The following is a 13,437-nucleotide window of genomic DNA, read 5'->3' as shown; positions in this document are numbered from 1 at the left end:
TTCAATGTCCGACTCTCACATGCCGATGAGGCGATAGAAAATACCGTGGCTTGGGTCTGGCACCCCTTAGTCCTCCATGTACCATCCTTGCTTTCCAGTACTCTGCAGAGGCCTTGCGCAGCAGTTGTCCCTAATACCAGTCACGCTTTGCCCTCTTGACTGCTGCTGCCATGAGCTTTGATTGTGGATCCCAGCGAGACAAAATCCTTCATGACTTCAACCTTTTCGTTCTTTGCCAGGATGTTACCTATTGGTCCAGTGGTGAGGATTTTCGTTTTCTTTACACTGAGTTGTAATGCATACTGAAGGCTGCAATCTTGGGTCTTCGTATAGTACTTCAGGTTCTCACTTTCAGCAAGCAAGGCTGTGTCATCTGAAGGTCACACGTTGTTAATAAGCCTTCCTCCAATCCTGATGTCACACTCTTCTTCGTGTAATCCAGCTTCTCTGAGGATGTGTAAGTCTGGGTTGACTAGAAAAACAAATTCATAGACACCCATATGTGTACAAGAAAGAGCTTTATATACAAGAGTAATTGAATATTGAGGAAATCCTCCCAGACCAGTCCAGATCAAGTCCATAAATCCAATATTAGCCCATATGTCTGAAACCAGTCTATAAATTCCTCTTCAGACTCATGTAACACATGCAATGGAGCCAAATGCAAGAGGATCACAGGCCAGTGGGCAGAAAGTCTTGTGGATCCAGTGGTGGTAGAGGCATCTCGGTGCTGACAGGGGTCTCCATGTGGCTCCTTCAGATTCAGGGCTCTAGCATAGCTCCAGGTATCTTGTTAGCAATCATGTTTCACAGGGAATGAATGTCTTCTGCCTCCAGCGAGCTAATTATCTCCTTAGCACTTCCAAATGAAGTCATCAAGCTGCAACCTGATTTACAGGCTAACCTCCACCTCTTCACTCTTAAATCTCAAATTGACAACAGATAATGTAACTACCACAGATGATATGAATATTTCTAGTCTAATCTGTACTACTGCAAAAATTTCTAGAATTATGCCTCACATGTGGTTAAAATCCAGTATAGAGTTTGACATCCAGTCTAGCTGGAACATGGCTATTGTCGGTGGTGCAACAACTTTAGTTTATGCTAGTTGACAAGAAGGCTCTGGGGAAGTGTGTTGTCGCTTAAATTTAACCTCACACACAAAGGATTAGAGATACTTACAGACTAGAGAAATATGTTGCTGATCTTTATCTGTTAAACTGGGAAATATAATCTGATATAGCCAGCTGATACAACTAGAAAACATGGAAAAACTATTAAAATGTTAGAAAGCAAAAAAACCCACTGGTGTTTGGAAGTCAGACCCTTGGAGAATCTTAGCGAGAATTTAAAGCTATTCAGCTGTATTTTGTGGGAGTGTTGCAAGGGATAAATTGTTGCATGAAGGTTGTTACCTTTAATAAAAAGGGCTCGTTGGATGGTTAAAAATGTGCAATGTTTTGCTCAAAGATTAGAACTAGTCTTACCTTCTTGCTGAATCATACTGAAGTTAGGGGGTTGCCCTGAAGAAAACTAAGGGAAATTTCTAAGTAGGGTGAAGAAAGTCAGAAAGGAGAGTCGCATTGTTCTAGTTGAAAAACAGTCTCATTTAGCAAGCAATGTCATTTCCAAAGATGATATTTGGAATGCGGAATTGGTATGTTTAACTGATGTTGTTGGTATTTTTAATGAACGTAAATTGGAAGCACGAGGGAGGAAACAACAATACAATTCAGCATGTCAAAGATATCCAGGATTCCAAACTGCATTTTGTTATAACAAGCACGACTTGAAGGCAATCATCCCAGTTCCTATTTGCACCCAATGTTGTTACAGCAGATTGAAGAGGACATTATTAGTAAAGACAATGTGACTGAAATAAAAGTAGGGAGACGGTAACCTTTTAATGTCAGTTCAAGAGTGTAATTGTTATTTTCCAGAAGAGAAATTGCATTTCTCCAGAAGAGAAAGCAATATTCAGATGAAAGAATTATTTTCTTTTCAAAATCCTGGATCAATACTTGAGCTAACCTTGGTTCCCAAAAGAGAATGAATGACATAAATGAAGTTTGCGTTTGCATTACAGGATGATCACAAGATATTACATTTCTCAGTAGCAGCAGAGATTATGGAAGCATTTCCTTCACTAGACAAGAATAACGTCGCTGTTATTTCCATTCAAAATAACCTGTTGATATGAACCAGGATTTTCAACCTTTAAAACCAATTGGAACAAAGGCAAGAACCAGGTTCAAAAGTGTTTGCTTATTGTGTTGTGTTCTGGGATGGGCTGGCCTTGGAAACAGACAAACACATCTCGTGTGTTAAATCACATCTTTCTTATTTTTTGTTTTTGGGTTGCTTGTGTAGCAATTTTTTCTATGCTACTTTTAAATATTAAGATAATATTACCAGGGGTCTGAGGGGCGAGGCTTGGAGAGTAGAGGGTGAGTGGGTTGGAAAGGGGGAACTGATTACAAGGATCCACATGTGACCTCCTCCCTGGGAGATGGACGGCAGAGAAGGCGGGGAAGGGAGACTCCGGATAGGGCAAGATATGACAAAATAACAATCTGTGGATTATCAAGGGCTCATGAGGGAGGGGGGAGCGGAGAGGGAGGGGGAAAAAAAGAGGACCTGATGCAGAGGGCTTAAGTGGAGAGCAAATGCTTTGAGAGTGATTAGGGCAAAGAATGTGCGGATGTGCTTTATACAATTGATGTATGTATATGTGTGGATTGTGATAAGAGTTGTATGAGCCCCTAATAAAATGTTTTAAAAAGGGGAAAAAAGATAATATTAACTGTGTTCTTCATTTTTATACATAAGTCAGTACTCTTTTTTAAGCTTTAATTATATTCTGGAAGGATAATAAATGTACAGATTGCTATGTAAAAAATAATTTCTTACTGGGGTGCTATGTTAGGCTGGGTTCTTTAGAGAAGTAAAACCAGCCATGGTTTTATAGCTAACTAGCTAACTAATATGAAAGTATATCTGTCTGTCTATCTATCTATCTAGAGAGAAATTTATATCAAGAAAATGAGTCACACACTGGGGAAGCCTCTAAGCCCAGTCCTGGTCTAATACATGGGTCAGATGTTAAGCTGGAGGCTTCTCCTTACTTGTGTGGATGCAATCAGGAAGCAGGAAGACCACAGTTGGTAGATGCAGAGGTGGATGGATCCAAGGTCAGCAGGTAAAGCTTGTGGCTGCAGAGGACCATGAATTTGAGGTTGGCATGTCAGATGGCAGGCCACTGGTAGCTCCTAGGATCAACAGGCAATACTGCAGGTCGTTGGCCCCAGTCCAAAGGGCCAGAGACTGATAAGCCAGATACAAGTTCCAAATTCAGCAAGAAGCAAACTCGTTCTCCACAGTCCACTTATATAGGAAGTAGACCACACCCCCAAGGTAACCTCACCTGAGCTGTAACCTGAGTAACAGGGATTGCATTCCACCCAATCTTGTTAAACTGATTGGCTGCTCATGCAGAACCCATTAAGGAATTTATTACACTGTTTGGGCCACCTCATGAGGAGATTCTAAGCCCTAACTGCCAAAAAACTGAGAATCCCGGCCCAGCTAAATTGACACCAAATCCAACTATTATAGGTGTTTTTGTTTTGTTTTTTTTTCCAAAAGAAAATTGAAAAAGCACTTTCCAATGTCTGTCCTCCCTCAAGCCCAGGCCATATAGAATGTAAGGAATCCCTTACTTACATTAAGGAATCACTTAGCATGCCCAGATGCTACCTGAAAGTTTGGCAGTTCAAGTTCTTTCAGAGACACCAAGAAGTTCAAGAAAGGCTTGATGATATACTTCTGAAAAATCAGTCATTGAGGACCCTAAGCAGCTTAGTTTTACTTAGACACACGGGCGATCAACATAAATCAGCATCTACTTGATGGCAGTGTGTACTACTTCTTACAGAATAGAAGGTCTCTATAGACATGAATCTAGTCAGTCCTATTCAACACCACACCATTAGCAACATCTAGTACATCATGCATGGCCTTAGTGTTGTTAGGTGCCTTAGAATCCGTTGTAATTCATAAAACTCCAATGGACAACAGAAGAACCTGATTGTAGGCCCATGCCATCCTCACACTGCTTGCTGTGTTTGGGCCCAGTGTCATAACTCCGATGTCAATCCACCTTGTTGAGGGTCGTCCTCTTCTCACAGACCCTCCACCGAGACATCCGGAGACGGCTTTCACCAGATACGAACCCTTCCTGATCACTGGTCCAGAGTACATGAGACGAAGTCTAGTACATCTTGCTTCTAAAGAGCATTCTGCCTGTACGTCTGCCAAGTCGGATTTGTTTGTTCTTCTGATAGTCCATGGTACTTTCAATATTGTTCACCAATATCCTAATTCAAAGGTATCAGTTTTTCTTCAGTCTTCTTTATTCATTGTCCAGCTTTTGAATTCATAGGAAGTGATTGAAAATATCAAGGTGTGCCTTAATCTCCAACGTCACACTTTTGCTTTTTTAGAACTTTAGTCTTTTAACATTTTAAAGAAGATTTGCCCAATGCAATATGTTGTTGATGTCATGACTGCAACTTCTTATGGGCGCTGATGAGCGATCCCAGGAAAATGAAATCCTTGCTAACGTCATCTTTTTCCCATTTTTCAGGATGGTGCAGTTGTAAAGAGTTTTGTTTAATGTATGCTGAGATGTAATCCATACTGAAAGTTGTTGTCTTTGATCATCATCAGTAACTATTTCAAGTCCTCTTGGCTTTCATTTACATATCACAGATTTTTAATGATTCTCCCTCCAATCCTGATAATATGTTCTTCACATAGTTCAGCTTCCTGGATGAGTTGCTGAGCCCATGAATTGAATTAATGTGATGAAAGGCTAAATCTGATGTACATCTTTCCTGATTTTAGCCATGTTGTGTCCCCTTTGAACAACTGCCCCTTAGTCTATGTACAGACTCAACACCATCCTGTACAGTGGAGTGTTCTAGGATTCTTTGTAATAGTATATAATTCATTTTGATCCACTTAATCAAATGCCTCTGTTAGTCAATAAAACTTTCTGGTATTCTCAATTCTAAGCCAAGATATAGATGGATCAGGACAAGGTTTTTCAAATGGAAGGTTGAGATCTCCTCTTGGATCATTAAGTTGATTTATGGGATGAAAACCAGCATTAAAAGAAATGCAATAGAAAATACCAGAGTAAATTGCAAGAAACACAGGGAAAATAACACTTCATAAAACTGTTGTATTGTGCGCATATGTTGGCCAAAATGGGAAGTGGACCAATGTGTACCACAGTAGAGAAGTGTGTACATCTCCAAGTCAAGGATCTATAGGCAGGAGACACATCTGTCCCTATTCTCACTCTCCCAGGGAGAAGGAAAATCCTAGGAAGAATCCCCTTCTCCAGCCTAGTTGAAGGAGCCATCTGGCCCTCAGGCCATATAAGGCCTATGAAATCATAAATCCCAGCTGACATCACATGCGTCATCAAAGAGAAACCATCCCAGCCATCACATTAGGGGTGCATGAATTAAAGCTTTGACTAAACATAGCAGCCTAATTTTCAAGCTGACCATTTTGTATGGCCCACAAATGACGTTATAAATACTCCAGTGGCCATAGCAGAAATCAGATCTCCCACCACTAGTTGAAGATAACTGCGGAGAGCGGCAGGCCTGTTGCTAAACCAAACCAACTACTGCCATTGAATTGATGCCAACTCATAGTGACCCTAGGTTTTCTGAGACTATACATCTTTATAGGGAAAGACAGTCTCATTTTTTCCCCTCAGAGCAGCTGGTGGGCTCGAACTACTGACCCCAAGGTGAGCAGACAAACACTAATCCCATAGAAGCATTAAGGCATTGCAAAAAGAACCTCTTTTAGAGATTAACACAAGACTACACTTAATGAAATGAGGATTAAAGATGCCCCAAATGTCCAACATTTCCAAAATGCTATACCATCCCCATTGTCCCTGATATCAACCACCACTGTTCCCCTTAATATACCCCCTCACATCCTAGGGTTCTACATCCTAGGTTGCTGCAAAGAATCACAGAACTCACACCCTTCAGGAAATGGTTCATGTGGTTGTGGAAGCTGGTAAACTCCAAATCCAAAGTTCAGATGTTCGTCTGGAGGATCCCCCTCATGCACAAACGGGTGAATCAGGTCAGGTAATAGGCTACAACTGGAGTCCCAAGAACCAGAGGTCAGGCAGAAGCAAGGCAGGTGCAGGAGAGCAAACTATCCCAGCGTGAAAGCAGGTCGCCCTGGCTTGTGGTTATTAGGTGCCCTGCAGTCTGTTCCAACCCATAGCAACTCTATGAAATGAAACACACCCCTCTGCTGCTCACATCTGAACCCATTGTTGCATCCACTACGTGAGTCCATCTGCTTAACGGTCTACCTCTTTCTTGCTGACCACCTGCTTTTCCAGGGACCGTCTCAAATATATGAGACAAAGTCCTACCATCCTCGCTTCCAAGGAGCACTCTAGCTGTACTTCTTCTAAGACAAGCGTGTTTGTTCTTCTGGCAGCACATAATTTCAATATGCCTCACCACACCGTAACTCAAATGCACCAATCCTTCTGGGACCTTCCATATTCCTTTCCCCAACTTTCACATCCCTTCGAGGCAATTGAAAATGCCATGGCTTGGCTCAGGTGCACGTTAGTCCTCAAAGTGACATCCTTGTGCATCGATACTTTATGAAGTTCAGCTTCTTGGATTGTTTGCCCAGTATAAAGATTGGATAAGTATGGCAGAAGGATGCACCCTTACACACATCTCTCCGGCTTGTGAACCATGCATCAAGCATCATTCCCTTATTCTGTCCACATGACTGTCTTTTGATCTATGTACACTTGCTACACAAGCACAATGAAGTGTCCTTGAATTCTCCTTCTTTGAAATGTTATCCATAGTTTGTTATGATCCACATATAGTTGAATGCCTTTACCTAGTACATAAAGCATAAGGAAAACTATTTCTGTTATTCTCTGCTTTGAGGCAAGATACACCTGGCATAAACAATGAGAAGCCCTTGTGCCAATCCTCATCGGAGTCTGGTTTGGATTTCTGGCAGCTCGCTCTCAATGCACTGCTACAATCATTTTTAAATTATCGTCAGCAAAAAAAGTCCTTGCATGTGATATTAATGATATTGTTGGATAATGTCCACATTCTCTCGAGCTATCTTTTTTGGAATGTGTACGATTATGGATCTCTTCCAGTCAGTTAGCCACGCTGCTGTCTTCAGATTTCTTGGTGTAGACTTGGCACAGTACTTCCAGTGCTTCATCAGTTTGTTGAAACCTTTCCTTTGGTTCCATTCATTCCTGGAGCCTTGTTTGTCACTGAATCACTTGGGACGTAGCGGGCTGTGCGTTGGTCTCCAAACCACCAGCTCAGCAGTTGGAAACCACCAACTGATCCACAGGCAAAAGATGGGACTTTCTACTTTCGACAATAGTTACAGTCTCAAAAACCCACAGGGTTGCTATGAGTCAAAATTAACTCTATGGCAGTGTGTTTGGTTTAGTTTTCCCTAATACCTCCAATGAAGCTTGGATGTATGTCTTCCTTCAATACTACTGGTTCTTGATCATATGCTACCTTTTGAAATGGTTAAATGTTGACCAATTCTTTTTGGTACCATGACTGTATATTCTACCCATCTTCTTTTGCTGCCTCCTGCATTGTTCATTATTTTGTCCATGTAATCCTTCAATATTATAACACGAGACCTGAATTTTCCTTCCAATTCAGTAAGCTTAAAGTATGTTGAGTGTATGCAAGAACACTTTGTTCTATTAAACTGGCATTCCATGATGTTCACCTTTCCAACACGATCGCTGAAGACAAAGTAGGTGCATAAGCAAATGTGGTGAAGAAAGCTGATTGTGCCTGGCTATCAAAAGATAGATCGTCTGGGGTCTTAAAGACTTGAAGATAAACAAGCGGCCATCTAGCTCAGAAGCAACAAAGCCCACCAGGAACAAGCACACCTGTCTGTGTAATCAGAAGGTGTCAATGGGATCAGGTATCAGACATCAAAGAACAAAAAATCATATCATTTTGAATGAGGGGGAGTGAAGAGTGGGAACCCAAGGCCCATCTGTAGGCAACTGGACATCCCCTTACAGAAGGACCAAGGGAAGGATACAAGCCAGCCAGGGTGCAGCATAGTAATAATGAAACATACAACTTTCCTCTGGTTCTTTAATGCTTCTCCCCCCATTATCATCATCCCAATTCTACCTTAAAAATACAGCTAGACTGGAGGATGTACACTGGTACAGATAGGAACTGGAAACACAGGGAATCCAGGACAGATAAACCCCTCAGGGCCAATGGTGAGAATGGCAATACCAGGAGAGTGGAGAGAAGGTGGGTGGAAAGGGGGAACCGATTAAAAGGATCTACATATAACCTCCTCCCTGGAGGACAGACAACAGAAAAGTGGGTGAAGGCAGATGTCAGGCGGTGTAAGCCATGACAAAATAATAATAATTTATAAATTATCAAGGGCTCATAAGGGGTGGGGAGGGGAACAAATGAGTGGCTGATACCAAGGGCTCAAGGAGAAAGCAAATGTTTTGAGAATGATGATGGCAACAAATGTAGACATGTGCCTTGACACAATGTATGTATGGATGGATTGTGATAAGAGTTGTATGAGCCCCCAACAAAATGATTTTTTAAAAAGAAAAGAAAGAAGTTGAGTGTGTTCTTCCTTTGTGGTGCTCTAACTCCAGGTCTTCACACTTTTCCTCATAATACTCTACTTTGTCTTCTTGAATTTTCTGTTCAGCTCTTTTACTTACTCCTTTCTTCCATTTGCTTTAGCTACTCAAGAACAAGCTAGAGTCTCTTTTGACTTCTGTTTTGTTTTTGCCTTTCCTGTCTTTTAATGACCTTTTTCTTCTCTTAAGTATGATGTTCTTGATATCATTTCATAACTTGTTAGGTCTCTGTCATTAGAATACAGTGCATCAAATATGTTCTTGAGATGTTCTTTTAATGCAGGTGAGATAGACTCAAAGTTGCATTTTGACTCTTATAGACTTGTTTCAATTTTCTTCAGCTTTAACCTGAACTTGCATAGAAACTATTGATGGTCTATTCCACAGTTGGCCCCTGGTCTTGTTTTGGCTGATAATCTTAAACTTCTCCATTGTCTCTTTTCATATAGTTAATTTGATTCCTGTGCATTCCATCTGGAAAAGTTCATGAGCAGAGTCATGATTTGAGTTGTTGATAAAAGGGATTTGCACTGAAGAAGCCATTGTTCTTGCAAAATTCTGTCATGCAATCTCTAATTTCATTTCTAGCACCAAGACCATAGTTTCCAACTACTGGTCTTTCTTAATTACTAATGCATCTTGATTCATGTTTGGTTAATTTCAGACGGAAAAAGTTGATATAATTGTGGTAGTTACATAATCTGTTTCAATGTGAGACTATTAAAAAGTGAAAGGGTGGAGTTTAGCCTGTCAGTCAGGTTGCTGCTTGATGACCTCATTTGGAGGAGCTAAGGAGATAAATAGCTCACTGGAGGCGGGACACATGCTCACTCTGTGAGAGACATTCCTGTTTACAAGACGCATGGAGCTACGCTAGAGTTCTAGGGTTGGAGGAACCACATGGAGACCCCTGCCAGCGCTGAGATGCTTCCATTGCCACTGGATCCACAAAACTTTCCACCCACTGACTGTGATCTTCCTGCATTTAGCATCACTGCATGTGTTGTGTGAGTCTGAGAGAAATTTATAGATTGGTGTCAGACATATAGGCTAATATGGGACTTATGGACTTGCTCTGGACTGGGCTGGGATGTTTTCTCAATATACAATTACTCTTTATATAAAACTCTTTCTCGTAAACATATGAGTGGCTATGAATTTTTTTCTCTAGTCTATCCAGACTAAAACAAAATTCTTCAATTTTGTCATCATTAGCTTTAGTAGATGATGCATAAATTTGAATAATAATTGTAATCCATGGACTTCCTTGCAGGTATAAAGGTATTATCCTATGATAGAATTGTGCTTCAAAATAGATCTGGAAATGTTCTTAGTGATATTGAATGTGCCTCTTGAACTTGTCATTCCCAGCATAGTAAACTGTATGACTGTCTAACTCAAAATGGCCAATACCAGCTAACTCCAAAAACCATCAAGTCAGCGCTGACTCAAAGTAACCCTCGGTGATTTTCCAACACTGTAACTGTTTAAGGGAGTAGAAAGCCCTGGATCTACTGGTGGTTTCAACCTGCTGACCACGAAGATCACAACCCAACTCGTAACCACTGCACCAACAGGCTGAGTATATCCTAACTTAGGAAGATCACCCTTTCCCCTGCCAAGTAGACAATGGGTGCTGAGTTGCTGAAGTCAATTCTAGGAAAATAAAGTAACATCTCTCAAAACCAAGGGCTTTGACTGCGTGTGATATCCTGATACCTCAATCTTAATGAGGCCTTTGAACTTGGCAATGAGAAAGAGTGATCTCCCAGAGGATAGTTTCTATGGAACAACTGGGTCAGTTGGTACCAAGTGTAGACTAGTCTGCTCTTTGGAGGCCCTGGCCAGAGGTCAAGGGCGCGTTGAGCATGGGTAGCAGGGTAAGGAGAGAGCAACCTTAAAGTAAAGGCAGGCACATCAGAAGTATTGGCAGAGTTGGGTCAACACAGGCTCTCCGGCGGTGTGGTGGTTATGTGGGGCTGCTAACCACAGGGCAAGCAGTTAGAGACCCATCTGCCCTTCAGAAGAAAGAGCAGGCGGTCTACTTCCCTACACAGTTATAGTCTGGGAAACCCGCAGGGGCCGTTCTGCACTGTCACGGTGAGCCGATGGCAGTGAGTCTGGTGTAACCTTTGGAATGCTGAAGGCAAGGAGAGCTGTCGGGTACAGGAGCTCCGGCGGCACAGTGGGGAAGCGCTCAATTGCTAACTGTAAATTCTGCATGAGAATCCCACCGGACAGCCTGTCTGAGGGAGAAGAACGAACAGGGCAGTCTGTGTCCTTGAAGATTACAACCTTGGACACCTGCCAGGGCAGCTCTCCTCTGTGCTGTAGGATGTCTGAAAGCTGGAACCGAAGGCCGTGGCATGCGTCAGATACGTTTTCCTTGGGTGAACGTGGCTACAATTAGCCAAGAAAAGGCGGTACCTTCTCCAGCCAGGCAGCCTTGTGGCTGTACCTGCGGGTAGAGTGCAGAATGGGAGCCAGCAGGGAGGGTAAACGCCGGGGAGCTGATCCTCTGAGGCCTTGGGGGTGCCAGCGGTTACCATGCTTGGCTGCTCACCGATAGATTAGGATTGTGAGTACACCCATGGGTGCCTGCGAAGAAAGCGTACACACACTCAAAAGAGGAAAACCCTAAGGACGCGGGCTCACCCGGACCTGGAATCGACGCCATGACCGCTGGGGGTGTCCTATCAGCACTGGTCTGCCATGTTCATCTTCCAGCTCCGCCTTCCTCTCCTTGTCCAGCACCCATGGGGCCCAGGAAGGACCTGTGAGAAGGAGCCAGCGTGCCCCTTCCTGGAGCTTCATTTACCGTTGTGGACTAAGCAACCGTAAACCGGTTGCCCTGTGGCTTCTGAGCTCTGCTGACTCCTCTTCACCGGCCCACAGGGCCCTGATGCGCCCCTGCACCCTCGGCAGTCCCTGCTGCTTCCCAGCCAGTCCCAAGTCTATGAAGGAACTCCCCTGTGGACTTCACAAGTGAGAATGAGCTCAGCCCAACAAGCCTCTCAAAGCCTGACTTTTCTCAGGAAACAAGGGCTGTCTGTCCGACCTTGGCCCTCATCCTACTCCCCCGCCCCCATCCTCTGTGTCAAAGGCGCTCTAAGAAGGAGGCCCTGACATCACTTCCTTCTGTGGCTCGGCCTCGCACCCAGCAGCCCTTGACCGCTGATCCCTGCGGTCAAGAGCTGGGCACACCCTCCAGTTAGCTCACCCTCCTTCGTCCTCTGGCTCCCGGTCCAGGGTGGTCCCAAATGCCTTGGGGAAGAGTCGTCTTCAAACCGCCATGCTGCTCTCAGTCTTCCACACGGCTCCTTCAGACGTGGATCGGCGGGGATTCGGAGGGGCCACGAGGGGGCGGCACAGGACCTTGTTTCTGCAGGTGCAGCACCAGCTCTGGCTACAGAGAGACTTCCCCTTTCCTGCTGTGTGTGTGTGTGTGTGTGTGTGTGTGTGTGTGTGTGTGTGTGTAACAGAAGTTTAAGAAAAGCCGCTGTTGCAATATTGAAGTTTACAAAACGGTTTAGGGATATGAACCTTGTTGCTAGGTGCCATTGAGACCTGCCTGACCCATAGTGACCCATATATACCCATAGTACAACAGAGGGGACCACTGGCCGGGCCTGTGTCATCCTCGCAATTGTTCTTCTGTCCGAGCCCATTATTGCAGCCATGTGTCAACACATCTCCTTGAGAGTCTTCCTTTTCGCGGTCCCTCCACTTAGCCAAGCAGGATGTCCTTCTCCAGGGCCTGGTCTCTCCTGGCAACATATCCAAAGTCTGTGAGATGAAGTCTCACCATCCTTTCTTCTAAGGAGCACTCTGGCCATCCTTCTTCCCAGACAGTTTGTCTGTCCTTTTGGCAGTCCATGGTACTTTCAGTGTTCTTCGCCAGTACCACCACGCAAATGCATCAATTCTTCATACCTATAAAGGAAGGCGCTCAATGCTAATCAGGAACAGAATTCCCTGAATGCTTTTCATTATTTTTAGAGCATAGATTACTTAGCAGAGAAACTGAAGTGTTAGCCATTTCTGCCTCCAGAAATGAATCGGATGTGAGGGTGTTGAATGAGATCTGTGACTCATCCATAAACTCCTCTATGACGCACTGATTCACGCGTGCATCTCCATTCATGAGGAGAAAGTTCATGGGGGCCTACTATGTGCACAAAGACATTTGTGGTTCAGTAGAAGAATTCTGGTCTCCTGTGCAGAAGATCTGGATTCAATTCCTACACACCGTACTCCACCCATTTGTCAGTGGTGACTTAGGAGTTGCTATGATGCTAAACAGGTTTCAGGAGAGCTTCCAGATTTAAAAAGACTAGGAAGAAAGATCAGGTGATCTATTTCCCCAAAAAATCAGGCAGTGAACACCCTACGGATCTTAAGGGTCTGGTCTGTGCCCTGTCCTGTGGCTGGCCCGGAGCTGGGCAGCCTTTTGAACCCAGGTGGTTGCCATGTGGCAGGGGCAGTCTCAATAAGAGTTAGCAATAACTGTGCGCACACCCTGGTTTACTTGCTGAAGAATCAGTTGTGAACAAGTCTGATGGAACCTCTGTACTCTGACAGAGCTGACATCGTAGAAAAGCGCTGACACAGAACATGCTATCCAGCTCTGTCATGACACGCTTCCTTAACCCAGCCTTCCCAGGGAGCACATGGGAAAA

General features: G+C 43.7%; 1 protein-coding gene across 2 annotated transcripts in view; it reads right to left on the bottom strand.

Annotated features, from left to right (window-relative positions):
• The window catches only part of HHAT (hedgehog acyltransferase), a 408,436-nt gene extending 396,343 nt beyond the window's left edge, over positions 1–12,093 (bottom strand). The window contains exon 1 of one of the 2 annotated variants that reach the window (XM_075529943.1): positions 11,979–12,093. The gene's annotated coding sequence lies outside the window, so the exon portion shown is untranslated. The remainder of the gene's footprint in view (positions 1–11,978) is intronic. The other variant, XM_075529933.1, reaches the window with a different exon arrangement.
• Positions 12,094–13,437: the final 1,344 nt, after the last annotated feature.

The sequence above is a fragment of the Tenrec ecaudatus genome, chromosome 1, assembly GCF_050624435.1.
Source record: "Tenrec ecaudatus isolate mTenEca1 chromosome 1, mTenEca1.hap1, whole genome shotgun sequence".
Taxonomy (NCBI): Eukaryota; Metazoa; Chordata; class Mammalia; order Afrosoricida; family Tenrecidae; genus Tenrec; species Tenrec ecaudatus.
The sequence above is the reverse complement of the archived record's forward strand: the minus strand, read 5'-3'. Positions and strand labels throughout refer to the sequence as shown.